We start from the raw sequence: 10,303 nt of genomic DNA on the forward strand, positions 1-10,303 counted from the left end.
TTTTATGTTGTGGCACCCAAAAGTGCCCCCAGCACTCGAGGTGAGGCTGCCCCAGAGCAGAGCAGAGCAGGACAGTCCCCTCCCTTGCCCGGCTGGTGATGCTGTCCCTGATGCCCCCAGGACAGGGTTGACCCTCCTGGCTGCCAGGGCACTGCTGGCTCGTGTTCAACTTGACATGGACCAGGACTCCCAGGTCTCTTTCCATGACGCTGCTTTCCAGCCTGTCATTTCCCAGTGTGTCCATACATCCAGGATTGCCCTGTCTCAGGTGTGGAATTGAACATTTTTCCTTGTTGAATTTCATAATGTTGGTGATTGACCAGCCCCTTCATCAAGGATTTCTCCTCCCGAATTAGTTTCATCTGCAGACATAGTATCCCTTCCAGTCCTGCATCCAAAGTTGGTTTTGAAGATGCACAGGGCCCATGATGGAGCCCTGAAGAACTCCATACATGACCAGTTCTCTGATGTGACTCTATTCACTACAGTCCTTTACATCTGACACATCAGCCAGTTGCTCACGTGTCGCATGATGCCTGAGAAGTATCCATTACTGAACAACCTGCCCTATGTGTAAGTGTCACACCCTGCCAGAGGCTGGGCAAAGTCATCTGGGAGCTGGGAGTGGGCTGGATGTGAAGTTGTTATCCTTCCCTACAAAGAAACATATTTGGGATGTTGTCAAGCTCCCTAAAGCAGCAGCTAGTTTCAACTTGGTGAAGCTCAAGAAAAAGAAGAAATTAATTCTACTGCTAAATACAATAAATGTATGCTTTCTTGCTTAAAATTTATAGTAAAAATTATTATAAAAGCCTGAGTTAGGGTTTTCTTTGTAGTTCTATAGCTCTTTCCTCAAGCTGAAAATCTATAGTAATACGCTAGTGGTGACCTCAGAGTGAGTTGCAAATTCGATTATGTTTAGATTGGTTTTTAGTGCCCTTGTTTCTTCCTGCTAGTTGCATTCTGTGAAGAAAGAATCACTCAGAATGGTTGTGTGTGCTTGCTGCACCACCAAAAAACAATGAAGATTTCTTGCTCCTGATCCTCTGACCTTAATACTAGCCTTTCATTACAGGGTTCTGATTCCAGTCTAGCAAAATTTCTGATAAAGGGAATTTTTTATCCCTGATACTTTTCACCATGATAAATTGTCAGATGAAGTTATTTCCTGGTAAACAGAAGGCAGCCAGGTGCTCTCCGACTGCTCCCACTTCTCCATCACTGCTAGTCTCAGAGTGGTTGTGTGCTGTGCAAGTGATTGCAGTAAGACTTGCTTTGTTCTCTCTTTGCAGTTGAGCTTTACAGCACAGAATGGAGACATCACCTGCCACTCACTAATAAGGGGATGATTCTGCCACATACTGAATCCAGAGGATTCAGCATGCTGAAATAAGTGGGATTTTTACTGTGGTGTAAATCCAGTAGGGTCTGGATTGCACTTCACAAGGGCTTTGGGTTTGCTTCTGTGCTCCGTCACAGGGGTCCCCAACCCTAAGATCAAGGACTGAAGTTCTTTAATATTTCCTGCCGCATCTGTCTTTTTCTTAGATGTGATGACTTATATTAGGTAACGACATTTTTCTTGTTCACTGTGGGCCATCCCTCTTTTGCCATTGTAAGCTCCAGGTAACATACCTGGCTTGATGGATCATTTCCTTGGCCCATAACTTATAACTGGAGAAGATACAGCAAACCTGAGGTGAATCTGTCCGGGTAACCTAGGTCACAGAGACCTTACCAACTCTCAAAGGACACCTTTCTCGGTAATGCAGCTTCTCTACTGCACAGAAAAAAACCCGTCTATTTGGTCTTAACGTTAGAGAGGAGGCATCATCCAAAATAAATATAATGAGCCTTTCCACACAAATTTCCATACAAATTCCAACATAGCTAATTTTTCACTAGCACTAGAATGTGTATAATGTATATAGAACACACTTACCCGGGACTGAGACAGCTGAGGCATGATTCAATGGCTGGACAATTAGCACTGCTGTTTATCTCACCACAGCTTCTGAATAAATACTTACTGTAATGTAGAATGCAAAATTTGAGAAAATATAGAAGAGAACTGAATAGTGTCTGTTATAATGTTTATCCTTATGCAACCTCAGAAGGGGGTAATCCAGAGTTTCCTTCAAAGGTTTGAAGGTAAATCAAATATATAGGTTTAAATATCAACTGCCAAACTTTTGCTGATGAGCCACAGCTTAGTTATAGCAATTATTGTTCCTTGTTGCAAACATGAAAACATCTGGTATTAAATGTTTGAATCCTGGTGTCTTTATATTTCAGATGCTGTGAGAGTGGTAATTATCTCTTGATTTAAGATTTTGGTGCAAAATAAGACTATTAAATGCTAAATTGCTAGACATTGTAAACACTGTAGAAAATAGGCACCAGTGGTTTTCCTAGTAACACTTTCCCTGTGAATGATAAAACAGAGACCATCTCAGCCAGTGTTTTACCAGTTAGTTCTGGCAGAGCCCATTGCTGTCCAGTGCAATCTCAGGTTTGCACTCTGGAAAGGACAGGTATGCATCTCCAGCAGCAGTATAAATTGTGGCGTTCGTGATAGCTCCAGCTCAAAATTCTCAGTTGTGTATTCAGAGGGAGCAGAAGTCCATCACATTTCTCCTCACCCAGGTGTCCTTGAGCAGTAGGCTTTGACGAATTTTTTCAGAAAAGGGAAGCTTCAGCTGTATCTGTAACAGAAACAATTCAGTTTCACTGATGAAGGGTTATGGAATAAAGATGTTACAAATAACATGTTTTTAAAACCAAAACTTAACTAAATTATTGAAACTTTAGCTCACAGATGTCAATTTTACTATAAGGGGGGGTCTTTGAACAGCTCCCTAGGCTATGTGTTCATATGTGGCCTGCCATGAAGATTTCCAATGCAGATAGATCTAAGCAAGCTGATCTTCATTCCTTAATTATCACTAATGAGATGCCCCCAAAAGGAGTATGGCTGCACCCAAGTTAATCATCTTTGACTGTCCTTTTAGTCAGTTGAGGAGAGAAACAGACCCTTAGAAGACAGGATTTCTGTCTTAAGACATCTCAAGCTGGGTGAGTCACGTCCTGTGTTTTTGTGCTGACTTTGAAGGAAGGTAGGGGGTGACTAGGACAAATACAAATATTTATGCTATAGATTTCCAAAACTGGATAAAACTTTCCTACTTCAGTATTTGAAATAGAATATGTTTAAGATCATTAATTTATACTTAATGTCCAGCACCAAATTATTTTTCTTCCAGATCAGCACTATTTGTGTTATCACTTCTTTTCAGGTATAACTGGCTCCACCCACAAAAGACCAAAGTTGTTGTGGGATTCAGCACTGTGATAACTTAAGGCTGGCTCCTGAAAGGGTGCTGAGCACCAAACGAGGTGCCTGTGCATCATTCCCATTGCACATTCTGTCAGCCAGAAACCAGCCAGAGTTGTTTGCATACAGTGGAAGAGATGAAGGTGTCTGTTGCGCATCCTGCCCAGCTCATTACCCAGAGAGCCCAGTTCTTCCTGGACCTGCAATAACCAAACTCAGAGCAGACAGAACTTGATATTAACTCAACTGTTGTTCATTTGTTAATTAACCCTTGTTGCTAAAATTCCTATTTGATCTTTGGAAGCTGCTACTTCCATAATTTGTGGGGTAGCAGAGCCTTTCAGCCAGCATCATCTTTATCTGGGGAAATAATTTATCCAGAGCACATATGGTATCTCAGGCATTAGGGCATGAGGGGTGCAGGCACACTTATGGCCCAGACCAGCTTCTCATGGGAATTCCCCATCTATCCAAGGCCCAGGAAACTGTTTCAGCCTCTCAAGGCCATCAGGTCCCACTCCTCCTGGTCATTGACCTTTCTAGTTGGGATCCCTGCCCGTGGACCAACAAACCACGCTGTCCTTGGCATGTCCCCATCCTCAGGAAGGTGCCCAGGGCCTGGGCTGCCTGGCTGTCTGGGTGTGGGGTGGGGAGTGGACCTGTTGGAATGAACCCAGAGGAGGCCACAAAGATTATCAAGTCCTGGAACATCTCTCCTATGAGGAAAGACTGACAGAGTTGGGGCTGTTCAGCCTGGAGAAGACACCTGAGATACTTTATAGCACCTTCCAGTATCTAAATGGGGCCCACAGGAGAGCCAGAGAGGGACTATTTACAAGAGCATGTAGTGACAGGACAAGGGGAAATGACTTCAAGTTGAGAGAGGGCAGATTTAAATTAGATATTAGGAAGACATTCTTTACTGTGGATGTGGTGGGGCATTGGAACAGGCTGCCCAGAGAAATTGTGGATACCTCAGGCTGGATAGGACTTTGAGCAACCTGGTCTAGTGGAAGATATCCTTGCCCATGGAACTGGGATTGGATTAAAAGATCTTTAAAGGGCCTTCCAAGCACAAGCATCTTATGATTTCGTGATTGGTTTGGGCTACCAGATATTGCTTTCTGCCCTGGGGATCCCTAGGGAGACATGGCCCCTATGGCACGCAGCAAGATGAAGAAGTGCACATTTATCTGTAAATCAAAAACATGTCAGCAAGTGCAAACTTACAATGATATTTTCTTTACTGGACACATAACCTGGTTACCAGGGCCTTTCTCCCTCTCATATTCTCTACTGCTGAGACCTTGCTAAATAATAGAATCAGTCTTCCTCTTTTATTAGATTCTTCTGTGAGTATAGTGTAATTGTGCAGCTGATAGAAGAGCCTTAGCTTTTACAAGATACCTTACTTTTCAGACAAATCAACTAAAAAAAATCATCCCACAAGTGATTGTGGGTAACTGGGCACCAAGTGTCAATTTCGGGTCCATGTATTAAGGTCAATGTGACCCATGTGTTAAAACCCACTCAGGGAGAAAATAAAGCTGATTATCTGCAGTTTTCTCAGTTCACTGGCTGTTTATCTGTATCTCAGGAAGGCTTTCTGACACAGTACTGTAAAGCAGCCAATCTGTAGCTTCATATTACCAGTCTCGAGAGAGAGCTGCAATAAACAGTAAAGCAGAAATGAGATCTGTTCCTGGAAATCAGCTCAGCTCGAGGCAGTTGAAACTTATAGCAGAATCAACCATGACTAGTTGGAAGGACTTAATTTTTTGTTTTTCTCAATTTCCACAATTGCTGTTTATGAGGCACATCTAATCAGGAAGATCCAGGTTATATCAAGGAGGTGGCATATGTGTCACTGTCAAAGCCTCTTTCCAGAAATGAGTCACTGAACACACCACCAGCCACTCTGGGGGTGCAGGACTGAGGAAGGCCCTGACCTCATTGAAGACCATCAATGCTTCCCCCAGCACAGCTAGATAAGATTACAGAAAGGTGGTGATCTTGGTTTACCAGGAAAAATATCTATTAGAAAAACACATCTAGTCCAAGGACAACAGGGACAAAGAACCAGGACACACACCAGCCAGGCTGCTGGATTCAACAGGCATTCTTCAGATTTTAGAAGGTAAAAATAATCCTTCTATCAGGTTTGGGGAGTACAGAGCTCTAGAGACACTTGTGTCCTTGTCAGAGCTGTAGAATAGAAGATAATGAAGCCACATGCCCAATACTTGATTGAAAATGTCTCAATGACCCACCACCTCTCTTTCTCCATCTTGGTCCCTGTAATTGTGACATTGACATGAACTGGCTATTGAAAAGAGAAAGTCTTAGTGAGGAGTGGACGGAGACCTGCTACCACTTGGATATGGATTCTTGTATAACTATAAAATGCCTTGATTTAGGTCCACATTTTCAGTGCTAAATTTGATGGCCAGTGCTTGGATTAACAAAAGTTCTATGATTTCTGGTAACAAAGCTTTGTACTGCATGTAATGACCTGCTGATTTCATTTGCAAAGGTTTGAAAGGTAGAAATGAGCCTGACAAATAAGTACCTCTCATGAAATCAATTTGGGAGCTAAAAAAGTATTTAGCAAATAAATAGCACTTCAGAGTTGGACTTCAGCAATGGCCTAATTTCCTGGAAGTATTACAGAACAGTTATTTTATAAAGCAGTAGCATTTAAGATTTTATTGCTTGTTTAAGTTCAGGAGAACTTAAAAGGAGTTCTTTTATAGAGAAGTGGTTTTTGTTCTGTGCTCCCAGAAGCAGCAGAGAAGGGTCACCATAACATTGCAGCCATTTCTCTCATCCACATGTATGTGTCAAGCAGCCTAGTAGTATCTGTGCTGCTAAAATGAAAGAGGACCAGGCCATGGGGTCCAGAAAGTGGCACATGATTATCCTTCCTGTTGAATTATTTAATGTGATTTTGGTCTGTACTAGCTGGTTCTCTCCCAAAAGAGCATTTGAGGCCAACTAAACCGCTCATATGGACCAGGGATTGTTTCCAGCAATACAACAGTTTTTGTGGGTTTGTTGGCTGGATGTGAACAGACTTACATCCCTTTGCCTCTGGGACTGCAAAATGAGGCCTGTCCAGTTTTATTTACTGTTAGAATCACTGGTTATTTGCTCTTTCCCAGGAATTCCTAGACTTGATTTACTTTATCCACATGCCCAAATCTGTTATGAAACTCCCTAGCATGCATTAAGGATGGACAACAGTCCATTAGGGACAAACAACAGTCCAAAGGGTCAGAGTTCAGGGCCAGAGAAATGTTCCAGTTTTTGGAGTATAAATGAAACATAACATAGTGTTTCAGCCATCGGAGATGTCTAAAAGGGGCTGGGAAATTTTAAGAAACCAAGAAGTCTTCTTAGTATTGACCAAATCCTCAAGCAATATTCCCTATGTGTCTTCAAGCTCCTTTAAATAAAACCTTCATGGTACAATACCTGATGGTATTAGATTATAGTCACCTCATATCCTTGGTTTTGTTTGCTAGGGAATAATTTTTTAATAAATACATGTGAAATCCTGGGTTATTGGATAAGCATCTCTGAACACATGGTTGTTTTGTCTGTGAAATTCCTCTGAGTGTTACTGTGTCAACATTTGTGGTGCAATGCTTTTATTTGCTGTGTAACAGGGTGAGACCAGCAGTGAGTTTTCCCATAAATGTAAATTTTTTCTTGGCTGACACAGCTTGCAGGGCCCTGCTAAAAACATCTGAGTAGTGGCTGCATTCTTACTGGCTTGATGGGTGTGCTTGGGGGTGTGTGCAGGTATGTGCATGCCTACAGATGCAAAACTACACATTTACTGGAGGGTCTAGAAACACTTTAGCACTGGCCAACACCAGTACACATCTTAGTGTCTTGGCTTAGTTTTCAGCCTTATGATATATGTCCTATCATTCTAAAATCAACGAGACCTGAGAAAAACCTTGAGTGCAGCAGCAAAACAGCACAAGCAGTCAGTCCTTGCTAGTCCTTGCAGTTGTGGCTGGCACTGCTGGCTCTTTATTTGTGCCACCTCTTAGCAGCCTTAAAAATGGCTGAAGTCTCAAAGCACTGCCCAGTGTTCATGTTAATCCATTCCAACCTCCTCAGTGCTTATTAGCTAGCCAATGTATTTCCCTTGTGCAGCTACATGGTCTCCAGACCAGGCTGTCTTGTGTCTAGACAGCTTAAAGAGCAGGAAGAGGTGGTATACATAGCCTAAAACCATCTTTGGGATTCACGCAGATCCAGTTGTCTCCGAATGAGACTTTATTGGTGAGTTTCCATAAAGTCTGGTAAAAGAAACAACATAGTGAGAGAAAAAGAATAAAAGCCCAATTATTCTGTAGATAATGTTCCCAAATTTTCCCTCTGAGAGACACAATACCTCTCCCTCTTGCTACAACCGGTGTTGGAAGGACCAGGAGTTTGATTGCATCTTGGCAGGAGCTTCGCATACTGAGAAAGACAATATCCAGTATGTGTGTTCTGGGAACAATGGTATATAGTGAAATAAAGATGACAATCCTGTTTTCAGGTCTGTATCAACATGTATGTGTCCTGGGAGATGATGTAAATAAATTCACTCTCACTCAAGAAATGCCAGCTTTGGCATCTTTTTCTATTTGGAGAGGATTTGCAGCAGCCTTTGCTTGTACATGTGCCTGGACTAACTGCACCAGTAGAATGCTATCACCAGCTTTATGTACGTCCCAGTATTTACACAGCACTCCTCACCATAAGATTTGATAACCAGAGTAATATTTCTCAAAATAAAAGAATGTTGCTTGTGTTGGTTAGCTGTCTGTGGGAATCAATAATACCTGTAGTATGAGCAAGTTCAGTTATCAACATAAATAGCGTAATTATTCAGAAAGTGAATAATATAATCACTTTAAAAGTCTCCGTGTAATTGATGTCAACAGTAAATTAAAAAACCATGGCTTTGCTTTACCAGAAGCTACTGATCAAGTCTTGTTAAACAATCACTGACCAAAAGCACTGCTGGCAGCTGTTTACAGTGCTTATCTCTTGCTAAAGTTTATTTTGCATATTCACACAATACAGTTCTTTGAGGCTACATAATAAAAGTCCATTTAGAGAAGTGCTAAAGTGAGTTGATAGTTTTCTCTTGCATGCTGTGGCATAGAACTCTGCTCACTGGCCCCTGACTACAAGAAGTGAAAAGAGCTGCCTAAAGAGCACATGCAGGAGAGGTCCCAGAGGCTGAGCTCTGAGCAATCAGCATGTCTCCTGAGTTAAGCCAGAAGATCTAGTGTGCCAACAGCATCCTCCTGCTGGTCAGAAACAACTCCTTTGTGTTTTGCAGTAGAGAGAGGAAGAAATCAATAGCAGTTTATATTCCTGTGCCCCCTGTCATACACAGCAATGTCCCCGCTGTTACTTACAGTGGCAGCTCATCATCGTGAGCAATGCGGCAGAGCCAGAGTGTGGTGGCAAAGGAGGTGATCTGTATTAGCGTTATGAATGTGGTGATGTAATGCTTTTAGGTGGTAGCTAGACTAGGGCAGGAGGTTATTGAATAAGATTCTATTTGGGCTGGAGAGAGAATGAACGAAGAAGTGATACAACAGCTCTCAGACTGAAAGCAATTGGCAAAATCATCAGGTGAAAAGAAATTGTGATGGTGTTTTGTCAGGTTATGACTGGCAAGTGAGGGGAAACAGCAACTTAAGCCCTGCAAGAAAAGATGGAAGAGTGGAAGTGCAGTGGCAAAAACTGTCTAAAGAAGATATTAAGAGAACAGGGAGAAAAGAGACTTCTCTATGGTGGGGGAAAATATATCTTGTAAATGTTATTTTTGACAGCTTTTTCATGTTTTCAAGTTATGTTCTACCTCAAAACATTTTTCTTTCAGCTAATGGTGTTTTGTTTTTGGCAGGGCACTAAACTGCTGATCTGTTTTCACCTGGGAGGTTCTTGCCCAGGGCTGCAAATCAGAGAGTGCTTTGAGAATCACAGCATCCTGCTTCATGCATCTCTCATTCTGTAAGGTAAAGGATGCCTATGGGTCTCAGGGGATGAGCCCAAGGAGCCATGAGATGCACTGAGGAAATACAGTCTCTAGTGAAAAAGAGATTTACAAAGGGTACCTCACTCTAGTAGTGCTAATATTACTACTTTAACAACAGCAGCTTGGTACACACAAGAAGCTTTCCTTCAGTTAGTCTCCAGATATACACTGGTCCCCAATCTGGTCTATGCAGGTGGACTCCCATCTGGCAGGAATTTGGGAAGATTCTCCCATGTCACTGTAGAAGCAGTCGAATTTCCTATCACTCTGCACATGTTAATTTTCTGCTCCCATGCTAGGAAAAAAATATATCAGAAGAGTTTTATTCCTTCCTAGGTTTCTATTAGCTTTTTGGCTGTTCTGCCTGGAAATATTCCCCATCTTATGCTTAACCTGCAGACACTACTGCTCTATGATAGTCCTGATGGATCCTTCCCACCTTCACTTCTAGGACATCTCCTTCTTTTCCCAGCATGTCATTTTTCACAAAGGGAGCCTGTCACATGGTTAATTGAGCAGAAGTCTAGTTTTGTGGTCCCTTCAATTGTATATGAATTTGAATTTTAAAGACAGGTAATGCATTATCAGATCTGAAAGGTATGGATTCTTCATTATCTTTCATGAAAATAGGCAGGTGAGAAGACGAAGATCTGTCCTATGTCTGCCCCAAAGGGACAGATGCAATGCAGACTTACTTCCTATTACTCTGATTATCTACACCAAAAATAAATTCCTAGAAAACCAAGGTTTAATAGTGCTGCTGCTTAGCAGATCACCTTCTTGTGAGAAAGCAACAAAGGCTGAATTTCATCCCGCATTCTGATAATGTTTACCAAATAGTGTTAACTAGGAGGAATTTTTTCAGCATTCCTGTATTATAGAGATCCCTCCATTCTGTTCTTGTACCTACTTCT

The sequence above is a fragment of the Haemorhous mexicanus genome, chromosome Z (genome assembly GCF_027477595.1).
Source record: "Haemorhous mexicanus isolate bHaeMex1 chromosome Z, bHaeMex1.pri, whole genome shotgun sequence".
Classification (NCBI taxonomy): domain Eukaryota; kingdom Metazoa; phylum Chordata; class Aves; order Passeriformes; family Fringillidae; genus Haemorhous; species Haemorhous mexicanus.